The following is a 19,096-nucleotide window of genomic DNA, read 5'->3' as shown; positions in this document are numbered from 1 at the left end:
TACTTTCATGTAGTACACTATGTTTTGCCGTATTTTGACAGGACATGGTTAATATTCTATTAAAAAGTAGTGTAAGGCTTTCTTTTAGGGTTAAAGAACAAAGACAAAGCAAAAATCAGCCAAAAAAGCAGTTCACAAGGTAGAAATTAAGGCTACAATGCTTTAAGGATTTTTTAAAATCTTTTTACCTGCTGAAGATCAGACTCTGACTGCTAGGCTGGGCTAAACACTCAGCTTTAATATCACTCTTGGTATAAATAAGAAAGCATGTGATCTGACACACTGAACTTTTCAGGGAAACTTTCCTCAGTTGTGTAAGTGTTCCTTACGGTTTGTAAAGGAAGTCCTTGGCAAATATAGAATTTTATAATATAATAAAACCAATAATTTTATGAAAATGTACATTAATAGTATGAAATAGTATAATTTACAGCAGTGGTCAGAAGTTTACATGTACTCATTGTGCCATGAATTTGATGGTAACTTTGAGCTTTTTATGATTTGTTTTGTTTTTCCAGGGTGGAGCATGGAATGATTGTACAGCATAAATCTTTAATGACTTCTTTAATGACTTTCAAAAAAGAAGAATTGACTGCAAAATGTTATATTTTTTTGATTTTATCTAATCTACATTGGATCAAAAGCATGAATACAGGCTCAAACATATACATATGCTCAGTTATATTTGTTTATATGTCCATTAGCAAATTGCACCTTGACCAGGACACTTTTGGTAGTCATCAAGAACTTTCTGGTATAATTGTGGGTGCGTATTTGACTGCTCTTCTTGGCAATATTGGTAGGGTTCATTTAAATTGGTTGGTTTCCTGGCACAGACTCCACTTTTGAAGACCTTGCAGGTAGTCTTTATTTGTCATTATTCTATCCACTTTGTTGCAGTGTACCAGTACCACTGGCAGCAAAACAGCCCCAGAGCACCACGTTTGACAGCTGGTACAGTGCTCTGAGGTTTTAAAGCCTCACCTTTACTTCTCCAAACATACCTCCTGTCATTCTGTCCAAATAGCTCAATTTGCATGTCTTCTCACCATAAAACTTTTCTCCGGAAAACATTCGGCTTGTCCATGCGAGCAGCTGCAGATTATAGGCGAGCTTGACCGTTTCCTTTTTTTGAGTTTCTTTCTTGGTCGGCATGGTCTCAGTCCATGAAAAAGACTCACTTCACTGTGGACGGTGACGGTGCTGTTCTTGCAGTTTCCAGTTGCAGCCTTGGTGGTTCCTGGGTTGTTCCTGAACATCCTAACCATTTCCCTCACATCTGACAATGACAGTTTGGGTCTTCCTCTAGACCTCGGCAAAGTGGTGACACATCAGAAAAACGTCTTCTTCTGTACTCTTGTTTGAACTGATCACAGGTTTTAACGATCTCCAGTTGTTTAGAAATGGCTCCAACAGAGCTTCTTCTCAGTTCTTCTTCTTAGATCTTCAATGAGTTCAGTGTACACTCCTCTTGTTCCGAGTATTGGTCAATCCATTGGGTGCTTTCGAGAAGTCCTTTTCACGATGGCATAAAGAAACTACCAGCTGTAGTCAATTACTAACAAGAGGACCTAACAATGCCTTGGCCTTGTCAAGTTACAAGATATTGTAAACCAATATATTTGAGCATGCACTGTATATATACTTCGTACCTTGTGTGGGTTAGAGGAAATCCAAAATAAATTCAAACCCATGCATCCAATTCTTGTTCTTTAAAGTCATAAAAGATGTAGACGTAGAATCATTCCACCCTGGAAAAAAGACCCAGTTCAAATAAATCACGCAAAGCCCCAAATTACCATGACATTCATGCCATGATGGGTGCATATAAATTTCTCACCCCAACTGTATGTTTTATGTGAATCTTGCCACAGTGAGAAGTGATAAATGCTTAAATCCTAACTATGTTTCCAAACAAACTACAACGCTGCACTCTGACATCTAACAGTAATACGTAAGTGTAGAGCACCAGGAAAAAGCCCAAACCCTGCACAGTAGTACTGCTGCCAGTTTTAATCCCAAAGACAGCCACCACCCTGCAGGCCATTTCCTGAATTACCGTGGTAACTGTGTTGAGTGTGTAAAATCTATTGCCAAACTCAGGCACTTACTGATCTCTTACAGTCAGCAAGAAGCAAAACCCAGCAAGTCATCTGCAAGGCCCTACATGCTCAGAAACCAGCACTGCCACTACTTCACATCAACATCTAGGTCACTTCATGACACAGTTTAGAATTCCTTTTAACAGCCACTGAACTGGGAATGAATACAGCTCATGTCTTTTTGGCTGCAGCTCATTCGTTTACAGGTATAACTTGAGCAATGGAAAACATACATGCCTGCATGACCCACATCCTTTTCCTCCTACACGTCCTGTGAGAAAAGGAGAGTGAGCAGCCGGACTCAGCTGCAGGAGGAAAGTGAATACTCTCACAGGTGTTGACAGAACTTTATGTGGGGATAATATGAGACAGAAAAAACAAAGCACTCCTTACTTCAAATCCTCTACATTGCAAAGTTAGCCGTGTATTAGTTCATGAAAGAAGAGTAAACAGTGCTTGAGCTCTCATATTTATATGATGCTAAGAGGATCTAACTTTTAAGGTTTCGTATTTGAGACGAGATAGCCAAGGATGAGAGAAGAGTTATTTCATTATTGGCGTCATGGGTGTTGTGGAGGTTACTGAGCCCAGAAATTACATGAGCAGGAAATGGGAGGCCTAACAAAAGATGATGGTAAAAATGATAAAGAGGATGGAAGGTGTGAGCATAATACTAGAATCCTCAATGGACATCCTCCTTAGGATCAGGGTGTAGGCCAAAATAGTGGCTCCCAATCCTACTCTAACTCAGTTTTCAGTGTCTAAACAACATTAATGGCATAGAGAGAGAATTACAAAGGACAAAAGAAACCCCCCCCTCACCATTATTGTCTGTAAGGAAATGCCTATAAAAGTCCATCAATTTTAAATCAATGACTATCATACCCTTGTATACAGGATATCCACATCCCAGATAATGGATATCCTGTTTAAGACTTCCTCTTACATCTCCCGCTCATTGTTTAGGAATGCAGATACATTTAAAAAAGCTAATAAAATCCTTTAAAATTGTTGTGGGCTAATAGCTTAGAGCTTGTAGTTTTCCACTGCAGTGTTCTGCCTGTACACAAACTAAAGCCTGCTCAGACATGATTGTTCAATAGATGCTGGAGTATAAACGGATTATAAATGGACCGTAAACCATAAATCTTTCTGTATCAAAATCCGTGTCCTTTTCCAGCGGATTTATCTATAATTATATGCAGATATCTGTTGATCCTTTTCATAGCGTTTAAATACTTCCCTGACTCCCTGGGTGTTTTTCAGTGTGCTTCTTTTTCTAGTTACTTTTCTGTTTTATTTTAAAGGATTTCTTCCATTTTACCGCTTTCCTTAAGTTAAACAAGTGCTTTTTTTTTCCTGCTGTGGAGAGAGGCAGTCGATCTGTACATGACTTGTACATCTCTGGTCCACTGAAAAATTTTGGTTTGGACCTCTTAAGAATGACAAGTCAATCTATAACACACATTTTGCCATGCTTTCAAATGGCCCCCAGCCCCTGTTACTCCAGCTGCAGCACCCGCTGAAGAATATTGATTTCTTTCACAACACATATGATTATATATGAATTCAAACAATCATTCAATGTCACCACATTTGTCTGGTTACTGCCCTTTAGTCTCGCATTACACTTCAAACCTACATTTTCCCTTTTTGTTTGTCAAACAACATCTGACCAGCATATCAAGCTCCTATAGTGGCTCACGCAATGTAAAGAGTGAATGACTTTAGTCTGATGGTCACAATGCGATTGAAAAAAATAACTCAAATTGAACAAATAGGCTTTGAGAACAAAGACGAAATTCAATCTGAAAATAGCATCCAGTGTTTCGCTGTAGTTCATGGGTCACGCAACATGTTTCCTCCAAGTGGTGTGAAACAGTGTGCAATCGGCTTTGAGATGTGTTTTCTCACCTTTAGTCATGCGTCAGAGGTATCACAGTGTCAGGGGTGATGCGTATTTATAACATTCAAATAAGTACACACGTCATTATTTATATAACTAAAACTAAACCAAAATGAAGAAGCAGTGTGTGAAAAACTAACAACAGCCTGTGATCCAATAACTTGTAGAACCACCTTTAGCAATAGTTTTCTGTATGACTTTATTAGTGTTTCACATCATTGTGGAGGAATTTTGGCCCACTCTTCTTCACAGCATTGCTTCAGTCCACTCCTGAGGTCCCACCACAGCGTTTCAGCCAGTTGCGTTCTGGACTTTGACTGAGTCATTGCAACACCTTCTGTTGCAGATTTTCTGCTATGCTTGGGATAATTTTACTATTGCATGACCCAGTTTTAAATAAATAACGACGCTATAAAACACGGTGTAATATGTCACGTCTTGTTGTCCATCTCTGGTTGTATTTATCTTATTTTAACACCCGCTAAGGACAAGATGATGGTTTATTATGTTTTGATATGGCAAGCATTAATTAATTGAAAGAGGATCTACTTTCTTTTTTTTACTTTTTATAAGATTGTGTAAGACTATTTCTGCACAACTGCACTTCACTCTGAGCTAATCAGCTACCCTTGGGATTCCTTGTCTGGGTGCAGTACGTTCTGTTCTTGTACCTGGGAGCTTGGAGGATTTTATGTTTCATGTAATATATCCGAGTCGTTTTTTCCCTGAGTTTGCTCACTCTCACGCTTCTTGTTAAGCCTTTCTCTCCGTGTTTCTATCATGAAGCATCACAGTGGGTTGAAAGTCATTCTGAATGAAACTTCCCCACGAATGCAAAGGGAACAGGTCACCTCACAGAGGAATTTTAGAAACATCACTTTGTAATGATTACTTTCGGGTATTGCTCATCTCCTCATGAAAGTACCACCACTGACAGTCATAACTCCAATTTAGAAACATTTTTGTGTGCGATTTATTTCCCTGCAGAGTTCTCACACAAGGCTAATGGAAACATCTGTTTGCCTCTGTGCTATTTGCCGATGATGTCGTCCTTTGGGCCACATCTGCAATCTCTGGTGTACACTTAAGAAGTTTACTGCTGTGTGTGAAGTCAGAATCACAATCACACAATCCGCTGTAACTATTATTGCCACAGTGAGGTAAAGAATAAACAAAGGCGCCAGCTGTGACCCGTTTGTTATTAGTTTGCGGCAGGAGTCCATCATCTTCAGTTTGACATGTGGCTTTCCTCTGGCTGTCTTGGCTAACAACAGATTTTTAACGTATTTTATGTAAAATCATAAACTGTTGGAGCTTATTGGCTCTTACATTATAGCCGATGTGCCAGGCCAAGTGGAAGTGCTTCAGGGGCGCCGCTTAGCCCTGACATAAAGCTGAAGCAAAATGCCCCGTCATGTTTCTGAGGTGCAGCACGTTTGGCAGCTGATCCACGGTGTGCACTGGCTTTCTAATTCAGCACTGGTTTTATAGACGTATCAGTGCAATCAAGCAGTCGACTGAGAAAAAAGTCAGTTGGGGTTCCACATTTTTTAGGACTCACGGTGATTAAAGCATTTTTGTTCAGAGCGCTATATGTACTCACATCGAACCGGTATATTTAAAAAAAAACACAAAAACAAATCTCGATGTTGAGGTTTTTCAATCTGTGGAAAATTACAGAGATATTTATGTCCATGTAATGAGAATGTTTTGTGTAGTAATTGTTTGAGTCACTGAATCATTCCCTAATATACTTTTTTTTTTATTTCAAGCAGTTACAGTTATTACAAGTAATTAAACTGTTTATTAGCTGTAATCTGCAACTTCGAAACCTGTTCGACAGATGGGCTTTTAAGCAGCAAGTGTCTATAAATCTCCGTCACATAAACGTGATGGTTTTGTCTTAGAAAGGATTTGTTTTCATTTGTTTATGAGAGAAGTAAACCAAATTTCTAATGCCAACCTTATAAAGTCTGCGGTCGGGTAGTGTTTCATTATTTTTTCCTCTTTCAGCTCAGACTGTGAGGCAGGCACTGAGAAAAAATATTTATCTGTGTAGGCTCTAAGATAAAGTTTGATTTGCCAATTAAACAAATAAGCCAGGACCTATAAATTCTGAATACTGCTGATGAAAAATCCATTTTACTTTGCTATTCTGGCAGAAAATAAGTAATTTGATGGCAGTTTTTAAGCTCTGCAGAGAACCATGTAAGGATATTTCAGTCTGAGAGAAACTGATTGGAAACACCTGGTGGTAAGTGTATCAAACAGGCAGGTTGTCAGACTGTTCTGTTCTCATGGATGGACATGCCTTTTCTGAATAAATGCAACATGTGTATGTTATTCAATGAAAGTATCAGAGCTCCAGCTTGGGTCTCATTTCTAATGTCTCTGAACAAAGCCTCAGTCACACAGGCCCAGAGAAAGGAGGCAACCAGTCATTAGAGAATGTAATCCCAACCGACTGGCGAGTGGTTGCTGGCTGTCACCTGGTGAAATCAGCAATAATTAGGCTGCTACATCAACTGCAATTAAATTTATATAGCACATTTCATTACATGTAAACTCAATGTGCTTACCAACACTTAGATCTATTTCTGGGAACATTTAAAAGATCTGCACCTGATGGCCTGAGAGGTTTGACTGGTTGTAGAAACTCAGAGATGTACTTGTGAACATTCAACACTCGCCATTTGCTCTCCGAACTTGAAAAAGTGCAACACAAACTGGAAACAGAGAATGTTGGCCATCAAAATAAAAGTTTTTCCTTTAACAGTCTGTTTTCAATTTGAGCCCCACTTTTCACAGTTTCACACAGTTTGCAGTCAAGTCGGTGTCTTCTATACAAACTGACAGGGATTACAACAACCTACGATTGAGCCACCGAAGCAGTTGCAAGGAGGTTTTTGGTGTAGCACTGTATACCTCTTTGCAACCAATTTCAAGATAACGATTCCAGCAACCATTCTCCAACTAGTTGCAGATTACACACCATTTCTTAGATGCCAGCGGTTGCCAGCAGGTCTCTAGGACTGGATGAATGGGTCTTTAGCAAGTTCGAACATTTAATACAAATCTTTAAACTGGATAGAAATTGCCTGCCTACTGCTTTTAAAAACACGTGCATATATGATTACTGTTTACAACAATGGAAACTGCATTCAAGTTGTTTTACTGTCTGGAGAATCTATGCATTTAGATCAAATTGTAATGAGCAATTAAACCGTCCTACCTTAAGTTTACATGCTTAACATCATGGCAAACTGGCAATAATAACACCAACTGAAGGATTGCTTGCTGCCACTGAGAGCTGAACTTTTAAAAACTTTTACAGTATAACGTTTATCATCAGTATTATTTCATAAGCAATTTGTCTAATGAATAAAACCTGAAACAAAAGCTGATACAACCGCATAAAAATGGTAGGACGTTGTAGAAAATGTGAATAAAATCAGGAAGCAATCATCTGCAAATCACTGAGACCCTATATTTAATTGAAGACGTAAGATTTAAATGACGATAGCAGACAAACAAGATATTGGTTGCTAAAAAAACCAGAAAATCTTAATCTTTATTAAAGTGCAGCTGTACCTGTTAAAATTGTATTCACTGTAATACTGTGTGTGTGTGTGTGCGTGCTTTAAGGTGCAGATTCCTGGAAGACAGCACAGACAAGATGACCAGAGAGCCTGCACTTCAAAGCACAGAGAGGATGAAGTGTTTTGTCAACGAACTAACAGAGGACTCATAAAACCACAGCACCCTGCAGTGCGTTACTCAGACTGCTCTGCTGGTTTACTTCATAAAGCAGAGCTGCCTGACTGCATATGCTGATTAATTCCCCACGACGACTCTGCGAGCACATCAAAAAGGTCAGCTTTGTTTAAAATACTTCATGTGAACCCTTTCAGCGTAATCCATCACTGAAATGGTATGATGGTATATTGGGACCACTGTATATTCCCAAAGAAAAACTCCTTCGTTTCCAAAGTAAGGCTGTAAATTATTTAAAAACAAAACAGCCTCTGTGTATTTTCATCACTGAATGAATATAAAAGGTAGCAACAGTATCCTCACCTGTTGCCTTTTGAATTCCTGTTTTCAAGCCAGTCTTTCTGAATTTGTCCATTGCCGTGTTGCTATTGCTCATAAGCTCATCCATAGACAGTATGGCAGCAATACACACAGATACATGCGAAATTGTGCTATATAACATATAAACAAAACACTAGAATTTCACTCACTTCACTGTCACCTCTACAGCCAAGAGACTCCAGTAGAGCTGAGGCCCAGCAGATAGCTGTAAGTTGGGCCTACGAGTGACCACGCCCTTGTCAATCAAATCTCAAAAAGTTGATTCAGTTCATCTGGATGTAGCGTTTTCAGTGGGAGAAACGTTTCATCACTCACAGAAGTGCTGAAGAAGTCGCATTGGAGGCGCATTGGAGGCGCATTGGGCGGCAAGTGTCTGCCAACATACTCGATCGGCTGCGGCTGCTTCGGCCTCATCCCATGCAATGTCTATGGCGCATAAGTCATCGATGAAGGTCCTCCGCCATGTTGTACGGGGGCGGCCTGGTTTGCGTCTACCATGGGGAGGGTTCCATGTGATGGCAATCTTGGGCAGTCGAAGGGGTTGACGTAGAACATGACCTACAAAGCGCACACGCCGCTCAGTCACAATGTCCTTGAGGGGACGTGTGGCAGTTCGACGGTGTACTTCTTCGTTGGTGACATGGTCCCGGTAGGAGACCCCCAGGATCTGTCTTAGCCATCACTGCTGGGCCATATCGAGTCTTTTGGCATGCATCAAGACTTGTCAATCAAACTTGCTGCAACCTTTACTTTTAGGTTTGACACTGACTAGATGATCAGTGTTACTGTAATGTTTGTAGTCTAGGCATATATATATATATATATATATATATATTTATATATATATATATATATATATATATATGTGCCCTCTCCTCCTCAACAGGTAGGCTGATCTGTAGGAAACTGCAAGAACATTGTGACACATTATTAACCTATATGTTTAAAAAACCCATTTTTGTATGTATCATCGTCCCCCTGCGAATGTGTTTGTTTCATGTCTCACTTTCATCATACACCGCCTGTACATAACTTACATTTTTTTTATCCGCGATAGAATTTTGCTCGAATCACCACTAAATAGAAAATGAAAAAATAGAAATTAAGGCTTTAAGTATCACAGACATATCGCTTAAATGTACTATGTCCTTTTATTAGGTCTTTCAATGTTTCTTTTTAAATGACAGGTTATAGATAAAGTTTTTACCAGTGGTAATAAAAGGAAAACAGTTATTTCACACATCCATCCATCCATTCGCTTCCGCTTATCCTTTTCAGGGTCGCGGGGGCGCTGGAGCCTATCCCAGCTGTGATAGGGCGAGAGGCGGGGTATGTATGACTTCTCAGATAGCAAATGGGTTATAGGAGATTTTTTTTCTTTGTAAATTTCTCATTTTAAGCTATGTGTTTTTTTCAGGTTTTTGCTCCATCCTTCAGGGATCTATAAAAATTCTTTTAAACTACAATGACCCTAATATGCAGCCCTATAAAAATCTTCATTAGACCACAAACAGGCAGACATCACTTACTAGTGTTTGTGAGTTGGATGACCTGGTTGCATAAACACCTGAAGAACATGTTTTAATTCACTTACAGTGAACACACAATCTTTATGTTGTAGTATGATTAGTACAGTTAGCCCCCGCCCCCAATTTAATACGTAAGTCCTGATTCCTTTAACACCATCACATAGACTAAGAAAAAATAATATAAAAAACCAAGCTGACGTGTAGAGACAAAGGAAAGCAATGATGACATCCATGTTCCATATTGCTGTTAACTTATTCCAGTATGTGTAGACTCGCATCGCTCAACATTTCCACTGCTATCTCCCAGGAGAAAAGCTGTTGTGTTACTCAGCCATCAGCGTGCTGTTGTCATGGACTGACTGGCCCAACGCTTCAATAACAGCCTTTCTGGAGGTTTACTCACAGCCAGATTGTAAAGGAGTCAGCAATCCAGCCCAGCCCCACCCTACTGGAGCCCACCATGTCTTTGATGGCAGAAAAACAGCCATCAAAGCAGAAAAACCACATTATCTTTCTCAGGCTTCCCTTCCAAGCTAGTGAGAGAGAGACTGTGTGAAGAGGGGAAAAAAGGCTGGGTTGTTACTGGAAGCAGAAAATAAAGAAGATACTGGAGGTGAGGTATCAGTGCTAGGACAGCCATCTGGTTTTTTTGGTTTGTTGTGGCAACAGTAATCCAGATAGCTGTACCCCATCTAACATTTTAGCTTGTTAATGAAAAACAGGGGTTTTTTTTGTCCTGTTGGGAATGTAGAGTTGATGTCACCTGGGTTTATCTGCTTTCAGCGGACAGTCTGGGTCTTACCTTGAGTTTGATTCAGAAACTGCTGTTGTTGAAAAGTACCTTTGGTGAAGTTTTGCTGAGTAACTAGAGCAAAGTAATGGACAACATGAGTATTTACTGATATTGTTGAGCAATTAGCAATAATGTCACTCTTACTATGTGTGGTTATTGACAGTTTACACCAATGAAAATGTCAGAAAATCCAGCGAGCAGTTCCTCTGACTCTTATAGTTCTTCTTTGTTAAACTCATGAAAGTGTAAAAGTGGCGCGTTATTGTGCTAAGCTAAGCTATTTGGAAAGCACGTTTTCTCATCGGGTTTCTCTGTCACTGATTCCAGCTTTGTGGTATATTTTCGTAGGTGATTATATCAAGTTGTGGTCGCAACTAATGAAACACTCATGATAAAAGTGAAGTAACTGCAAGCATTCTTGCCTCAACACTCACACGTCTTTGAAAAAGTGAAATGATTCATTGACGTGTCTTTAGATCAAGGACCACATATTCACAGTAATAAAGTTATGTTTTCCAGACTTTCACTAAGAAAAAAAATCAAAACACAAATGCAAACCTCTGTTGAAGACTTTTTAAATTTTACAGTATTATGCCAAAGTTTTAAAGTAGTCTTGAGCGATAGTTCTCCAGATCTTTCAGGGCTTTGGGGGTTTTTTTGGACATTGGTTGCTTTATCAAATATCACAGATTTTTAGCCCAGCCCATGTACCTGATCATTTTCAGGATAACATTGTGTGTTAAGTAACTTAAAACTGACGTATAAATTATTCAAGCATTACAAAAAGGCATCTAACTCATCTTCTTTTTTTAGGTACTTTGTTAGCCTGTTCCATAAAGACATATTGCTAACATTTCTTTAACTGAATCTGCAAAAGAAAAAAAAGTTTGACAGACATAAAATAGTATAGTTTGAACTTTTGACAGTGTACCAGCTATTCTTATATAAATGGTAAGTTCAGAACAACAGTCTGATGGAAATCATGTTATTACCAGTCTGAAATCTTCTCCCTAATATTGCCTCTCAAATCCCTTTCACTCACTTTCAATCCAAAGATTTTCCAATTCAAATGTAGTTGGGGCTAAAACATAGAGTCTTTGCCCAGTTGCACAATATTTTGCAAAATGGTGCATGCACAAATTGAGAAAATGTGTTACACAACTAAGAGCGCTTTAAATTATCTGTGAAAATAAACTGAGTGCACTCAGGAGCGATTTGTGAGCTTGTAACATTGGTGGAGAAGTCCACCGATATTTGCGGTCCCTACTTTGGCTCCATCTGAGGAGAAATTTGAAAGAAGTAGCACAGAGTAAAACAAAATGCGTGACAAATGTGGCTCCGCACAAGAAAACACTTTACATATTTCTAATGAAAGACGATCTGCATTTGATCAGTGTTATTACTTGATAGTCAGATATATCACAGACACATGCTACTCTAGAAGGCATATGTTCACTCCAATATATGCAAAGAGCTTCAGCTTGACATCCCTCACTGAGCGATCAGAGCAGTTTGTTAACTTTAATAAAAGCCTTGGAAAATACAGAGCAGAGAGACATCAGGGGTGTTGGCTCTACATAGTTCAGAGTTTTCTCATTTGAAGTTAAGCTGAACTTTGTTCTCTAACTTTATGACTAAACTGGAGTATTTATCTTCATTAACACCAACTACATTTTTAATTAGGGACCTCATCTAATATTTATTCTGTAATAATCATTAATTAATATTTAGATCCATCAGTTAGATGTCTTAAAACTACTTGCCAGTCAGTTTTTAAGATGCAAATGGTGTATGGCGTGTATCTGTGTACAAGAGAATCACATGACCTGATGCATTCATTTATCGGATACTATTCAGAGGAAAAGAGCCAGCTCACAGACACATGCACACTCTGTTTCTCACAAAGAAGCTAGTTAATAAAACAATTTGGAAAGTTTGCTGTTTCTTTAAGATGCTTGCTGTTGTCACCAATAACCACGAGTAAATCAACCAACAAAGAAAGCAAAATAAAGCTGTAACTGCAAACAGTTACAGTGTTCATATTAAACATGGTGAAAGTATGTGAAAGATCACTGTGAGGGAAAACCTCAGGCTTCATATTGCCCTAAAAGCTTGACTTCCATTGTTTTTTTCTACTCTCGAGCCAAGTTAACATCAGGCCGCCACAGATGAACTTATATGGTATTATCAAATTCCTTTTTGCAGGAACCAGCCATGGGCCAGCGAATCAGAATAAAACAGGCGTTTGGGGTGGGGTAAACACAAGCTAGAGGGAGAGAAGAAACTGAGGGGCTGCAAAAAGGGCTGTTAAAGATAAAGATACTCAAGTTGAGCCCAAGAATTAAAAAAAAAAAAATACAGAGTTGGAGTATACTAGGGTACTTTTAAACTTTACCTGCTAATGGTGTAGTATTCACTAGATCTGAACAGATCCTCTCAACTGTGAATATGTCATATGGTAACTGTGCTTTAACCCAAACACACATTTTTCTTGCCTCCCAGCTCCCAAAAGTCTGAATCCACTATAGATCATTCAAACATAATCTTTCATTAAATACAAACCCGTAGACACAGCAGACATTTCTGTATACCAACACAACACCTGGCTTTAATAAAAAAGTTTAAGGCAAGAACCAGAAAGAGCACAATTGTCAAAAAAAATGTTTGAACGTGTACTATATGAACATCTGTACGAGAAGGAAGGCTGACGTGCATTTTCATGTGTACGCATGGGCACCTTGACCCCGACTGTCAGTAAACATGCTCCTAGTGTTGTTTTATGACTGGAGCTCCACAAGCTCAACACCTGTACAATAAATCACTAACTTACTCGCGTAGGTATCACATAACCCAGCAGGACTTTACTGACATCCACAGAATTACCCATGGTGGAGGGCCTGACATGGGTGGCAGGAGTTGACTCACATGCTTGTCATAGATGGTGCTTCTCAGGTAAGGAAAACATCCATCCATTGTCTGTCGTCTATATAGGCTCGAGACAAAATGCTCCGAACCCTCTTCTTGGCACCTTCCTCAGCTCATCTAGGGGAAGACCAAGGAATTCGCCAAACTAGCCAAACGAGAGACATAATGTCTCCAACATGTCCTGGATCTGGCCCAGGGCTTCTTCCCAGTAGATCATGCCTGAAGAAGCTCACCTATAAGCAGTAGAAGAGGCATCCGAGGGAGGTACCCGAACCATCTCTACTTACTCTCATTTTAAGTAAGTAAAGTAAGTTTTATTTATATAGCAGCAGTGTTTTTAACAAGAGGTTAAAGTATGTATTTTGGAGCTTGCCAATTTAGTGCTCTGTATGTCAATATAAATTTTAAAACAAATTCTAAAATCAAATGGGAGCCAATGTAAAATGGAGTGGTGCGAGCCTGCTTGCTAGAGTGCGTTACGCCCCTTGCTCCAGCATTTGGTATCGCTTGGAGGTGCGAAAGAGATGATTTATATTAGCTAGTAAATAAGGTATTACACTAACGTATGTGATAAATGATATGTATGTGCAGTGCTTTTTTTTTTATTTTAAAAAGGCAATTATTGGAGAGCCAGTCACTAATCCAGGATAAACAGTCAGCTATGGTGGAAAGGCTATCCAGCTGCTGAGACTTAAAAAACATATAGGAGAATATCATTGACAAAGAAATGATAAGAAATGCCGGAAAATGATTGAATGACACAAGCTAAAGGAATGATGTAGAAGAGAAACGATTACGGATCGAAGACTAAACGTTGTGGAACTCCACATCAATAATGTCTTTGTCAGGTTTATTGCTTCTGCTCAAATAAACCTATGGTATAATAACATTTCCCCCTTTCCAAAATAATGTTTTAAAGTAAGTTTAAAATCATGCTGATAGTGTTTATTTTAAAAAAAGGATAATTTTGCCTTTACGTTCATAAATGATTACCCCTTTCATAGTTAGTATTTACAAGGGTTAACCACAGCAAATAGATCCACATATCTGATTTAGCACAGATTTTTACACCAGACACCATTTGTGACACGACCTTCCCAGAACTTTTTTTGGCCCCGGTCTTAAAATACTCCACTGAAGCCTGTTTCATTGTTACTAAACCTTCAAAACTTCATTCAACAGACTGAATCTAAAAGCTGTAAATAATTACCACCTGACCTCTTTATATATTTGGTTCTAGTTCACTAGCTGAGCTAATTTGCTTTGTTGTTATTTTAAACCAGTTTGTAGTGTCTCCGTAGTGTACTGGTTTACACATTTGTCTAACACATGAAAGATTCCTGCTTCAAGACCTGAAGCAGACAGAATTGCCTGGAAGGTTTGCAAACTATATCAACTCAGTTACAGACCAAAGATCATTTTAAATTATATCTCTGCAGCTTTGGATACGGTGGCCCTGAGAGGCCAAACGGACTGCAACTCAAGAAAACACCAGCAATAAGAAAAACGCTGCAAAAGCACACAAAACACAACGGAAATAGGAAAAACGAAAACAGAAATAGGAAAAAACTGATTTCCAAAAGCACAAGGGAAGTGTTTCTGGGGAGACAATAACCCGACGGACCAGTTGCAGGAACCCAAAAAATGGTAGGCGTGTTTTATTATGATTCATATAATACTGATGATGGATTTTTAGGCTAATAGTTATGCTAACACACTTACCTCTCATCTTTTCTTAACTCAAAAAAACGATAGATCCTCCACTTCTTTTAAGTGTCTCTCAGCGCAATTCTTAGCATATTGTGGTTCCTGCATCTGGTCCGTCAGGTTATTGTCTCCCCAGAAACACTGGTGCTGGTGTTTTCTTAAGTTGCAGTCCGTTTTCACCTCTCAGGGCCACATTATTTGTAACTATTCGGTATCTAAATATATAATATGTAGGTTAAGTGGCAACCAAAAACTGCAGTTCTCTAAATGGCCACTTGAGGCTGACTCCAGTCTTGTGTCAATCACTACAGATGGCCGTGTTAAAATGCCAAATTTTACTGTAGAAGTGATGACTTCATGATAACAGCACCGGTTGGGAATGTTTTGATAATTCACCCATTATTAAGGATGTATTAAGGAAAAAGTATTGCATGACTAGGGGTGTGGTCACTTGAAATTAAAGGTGGGTGCTGTTTGTCATGACTTTGCTCTTAGGCAGTTTTTCACTTTGTGGACTGTCTCCACTGAGGAAAAGTTAGCGTCACAATGGCTATATCCATTTAATTTGCTGACAAAGGTTAGTTTTAAACTATGCGAAGAAAAGTGACCGTATTGTTGTAGTTACTGAATAAAAGATGCTGTTTCTGGCCAAATGGATATGACAGAAAAAGAAACGTGTGAGTTTGATTCTGATTGCACAGAGTGGAGGTACACCAGTTCTTGTTTCCATACAGACAGTAGAAAGCATCCAGGGAAAAATTTATGTGAATACTTAAATAAATCAGACCAAACTTGAGGGTGATATGAGATCATGAAGTTTTATCTCAGCAATCACAGTCCAATCAGTGCCATGGGAGTGGGTCAGAGACACTTAAGGAGTGAAGACCAGCTAAAGCCTGCACAATAACATGAGGGGGAACACTGCATCCACTGCACTCATGTTTCTGGCTGTTTTTGCTTTGTTTTTGCAGACCCCATCCCTTCAGCTCAGAGTGTTCTGAATCGTGGCATGGAGCAACCTTCCAAAAAACAGGAGAAACATTTCAGAAAGTCCCTCTGTTTGGAGCCAAGTGTTAATGCAAACCCTTTGACTCTACAGGAGGCAGTGAGGAGGAGGAGGTGAAACCAACCCAAGCTGAAGAGCAGCACAGGCGAATGATATCACTTCTCTCTTCATTAGTCCGGCTTGCATGTGATCTCACCCTATATTCACAGAGATTAAATATCTATTTTGCATTAAGTCAGAGCACAACACATAATGTCAAAAGTTACTCTTTTAGAGGAAGCTGTTTATATACTCAAGTCTAAAGTGTAAAGAAATTAGCAGAAAAGAGAATCTTTTTTTCATCTAAAGTTTCATCCTAACCAAAAAAGGTAGGTTTTAAATATATTTTCTATTGTAACGGACTATTGTAACTCTGCTGCCAGAGTTTTCCAGTCAAAATGCTGGTAGCACCCACAAAGAGCTTTCTTAGTTTGGTCATGTCAGTATAGACCATATCTGTGAATTGAAGACTTACAGAGAAAAGGGGGACTTCAGTGCTGTAACACCCCACCCACTCCCACGCCCCTCCACTAGTGTGGTTGTTCTTTCTCATGTCAGCTTAATGTTTTGCATTCAACAGCTCTTGGCTGCTGCATTTAAAGCCAGAAAGATCACATGCACTGTCATTTTCAGTAATAGATTTTGCCACTTTACTAAACACACACATCAGTCTGTTTATCATTGCAAAAGAACAGATTTGAATCATTGTAGCGTCCCACAAAGACTTGTGATCAAAATGTGATTGCTTTTTGCAAAATTAGACAGGACTTTTAACTTTATTCAAACTGCAGCTGCCATTTCGTTTGTAGTTTATTATGTCATCTGCAGCTTTTCAGGGGTTTATTTCTTGTTCAGTGAAGAAAATTTACTCTGTTTTGTCTTAGATCAAGTCAGTTAAAGTCAGGTTCAATGTCTGAAGTGGAAATGCAACAGCAGACATGTGATCATCACTGACCAGTTGAAGTTTGATTTTGTTAAACTTCATAATTGAGACTGTTTCTTCATATGAATGTAGATCCACAGAGAGGCATTTTCTCAGCATGTCTCATTATTTGTGGAAAATCCTCCTCTTTGAGAGAAGAATAAAAATCCAGCAGTCATACTGACTTGAAGTGCTCTGCCAGTGATGTAAAGTAAAAGTAAAGTGAAACAAACCGTCTGTGATTCAATGCGCGTGTCCTGATGAAGTTAACTACTACATGGTTAGTTTATTAACACTTACGCAATACCTCCTCATGTATGAAACAATGCAAAAATAACAATTTCAACCACTTTATCTTTCATTCCCTTCAAAAGTCACTATTTTAACCTTAGATGTGAAGAGCTATCGATGGTTCCACCTGCCAGTTTGTCCCATTTTAGCCCAAGACTATCCAAGCATGCAGTTACATCTATGAACAAAGTCCCTTTCATTGAGTGTATTGCTGCCAGCTTCTCTGTAATCAAAAACTCTAGATGAGTAACTGGTCTCTGGTGCATACATCACAACTCTGGTCCAGAGCCAAGGAGAAAAAGTCAAAATTGCCCACTTCATTTCTCGATTGAAGCTCCAGATTTCCTGCAATGTCCTCGATCCATTTTGTTACAGACTTACTGGAGTTTCTGTAGAAGGGCACATTTCCAAATGTTTCTTTTTTCAGTGTATATTAGCACAACAGAGTCCACCAAACACTTTATGATAAACTCCTCGGGAAAAAAGTGGCTTATGGTTTACAGTAATTTTGTGGGAAATCATGCAATTGGTCTTGACTGCACCACCCCTGGATGTGTACAGCTCGGTAAAAAGCCCTTGTTGCTTTTGCAGATTTTTTTTTTTTTTTTTTTTTTTTTAGCAAAGTTTCAGATGTCAATCCCCATTGTGCAACAGTCACGTTGTTGTGTTTCTCTGCATGTTTAGGTTCATAAAGGCAATTCAAGCTGTAATCTCTAAACACAGCAATCTGCTCTCCACAAACTAAGGTCACGGCTTTAGCTCTGACTTCACCACATAAATACTGAGAAGTCCATGTTTCAATAAAAACTCGACATTCTCAGGCTTTTTATTATTTATTTTTTGCATGTGTGTGATTTTCAGCGTTAGCAAACTCGCATCTCTCATAAATGTGTTGGCACTGACATCACAAACCTCAGACCCAAAACATTCATGGTAAAACTGTGTTCACTTGCACACATCTACATCCATAAATTGAAAAAAAGCAACAACAAAAAAACAGCAGTCATCTTAAAAATAAAAGAAACAAAGTAGTGTTGTGATTTACGAAAAATTGAGAAAGAAAAACAGGAAGTCATTCTCTATTGGGGAGTTTATCAAAGAGTGTTCTGTGGTTGAAATGGGACAAACATGATCTATAGCATTACTATCCATTTATGCTTATATCCTAATTATCCATTGACCTTAGGAAGGTCGGTCAGAGAGAAACAACTGACTGAATGTGACCCGACTGAATGTACAATGGCCACTTAAATACAATACAGTTTAATGTTTAGCTTAATGGCTTCTCCATATATCCTAAGAAATGCTATACAGCCAAAGCAAAAGTACACGTGAAAAACTAGTGATCAGATATACAAATAAGACTGATAAATGAAGTTCATTTCAAGACAGAAATCTTGGCCAAAAAATAAATAAATAAAATGAAATAACATTAATTATACAGACTGTGTGTGTCAATCATATTTGCGGGAAAGTTAAGAAATAGCAGGATAATTGTTTGCAGCCTTGTTCCAGGTATTTCATAGTGTTTGCCTCACACCTCAGGAGAGCATTCACAGCCTAAATCCAATTATAACCATTTTCCAGAAGTCTCAAAGCCCCCATTAAGCCATCAGACCTCATTTGACGCAGGTCACTTAACAAACAGAAGTGTCAGGAGCCGACTGCTTGACTTCCACTCAGGTGTTGATAACGATATGATCTCAGCCCTTTCTTGGGGTTACTGCAGATGGGTGAAGGGGTGGGCGTCAGGAATAGTCCTTTAATTAATGTTTAAACAG

The 19,096-nt window shown here is 38.9% G+C and overlaps 1 long non-coding RNA gene across 3 annotated transcripts; it reads left to right on the top strand.

Moving 5' to 3' along the window:
• Positions 1 to 9,388: 9,388 nt before the first annotated feature.
• LOC112848051 (uncharacterized) lies at positions 9,389 to 18,062 on the top strand. Of its 3 annotated transcripts, XR_003221957.1 has the most exons (5): positions 9,389 to 9,432; positions 9,940 to 10,245; positions 13,303 to 13,377; positions 13,463 to 13,648; positions 16,029 to 18,062. It is a non-coding gene; the product is annotated as an uncharacterized LOC112848051 (long non-coding RNA). The 3 variants fall into 3 exon arrangements; XR_003221956.1 differs by having other exon boundaries at positions 13,303 to 13,648; XR_003221955.1 differs by lacking the exons at positions 9,389 to 9,432; positions 9,940 to 10,245 and having other exon boundaries at positions 13,131 to 13,377.
• The last annotated feature ends 1,034 nt before the right edge of the window (positions 18,063 to 19,096 follow it).

The sequence above is a fragment of the Oreochromis niloticus genome, linkage group LG10, assembly GCF_001858045.2.
Source record: "Oreochromis niloticus isolate F11D_XX linkage group LG10, O_niloticus_UMD_NMBU, whole genome shotgun sequence".
In the NCBI taxonomy this organism is placed as follows: Eukaryota; Metazoa; Chordata; class Actinopteri; order Cichliformes; family Cichlidae; genus Oreochromis; species Oreochromis niloticus.
The sequence above is the reverse complement of the archived record's forward strand: the minus strand, read 5'-3'. Positions and strand labels throughout refer to the sequence as shown.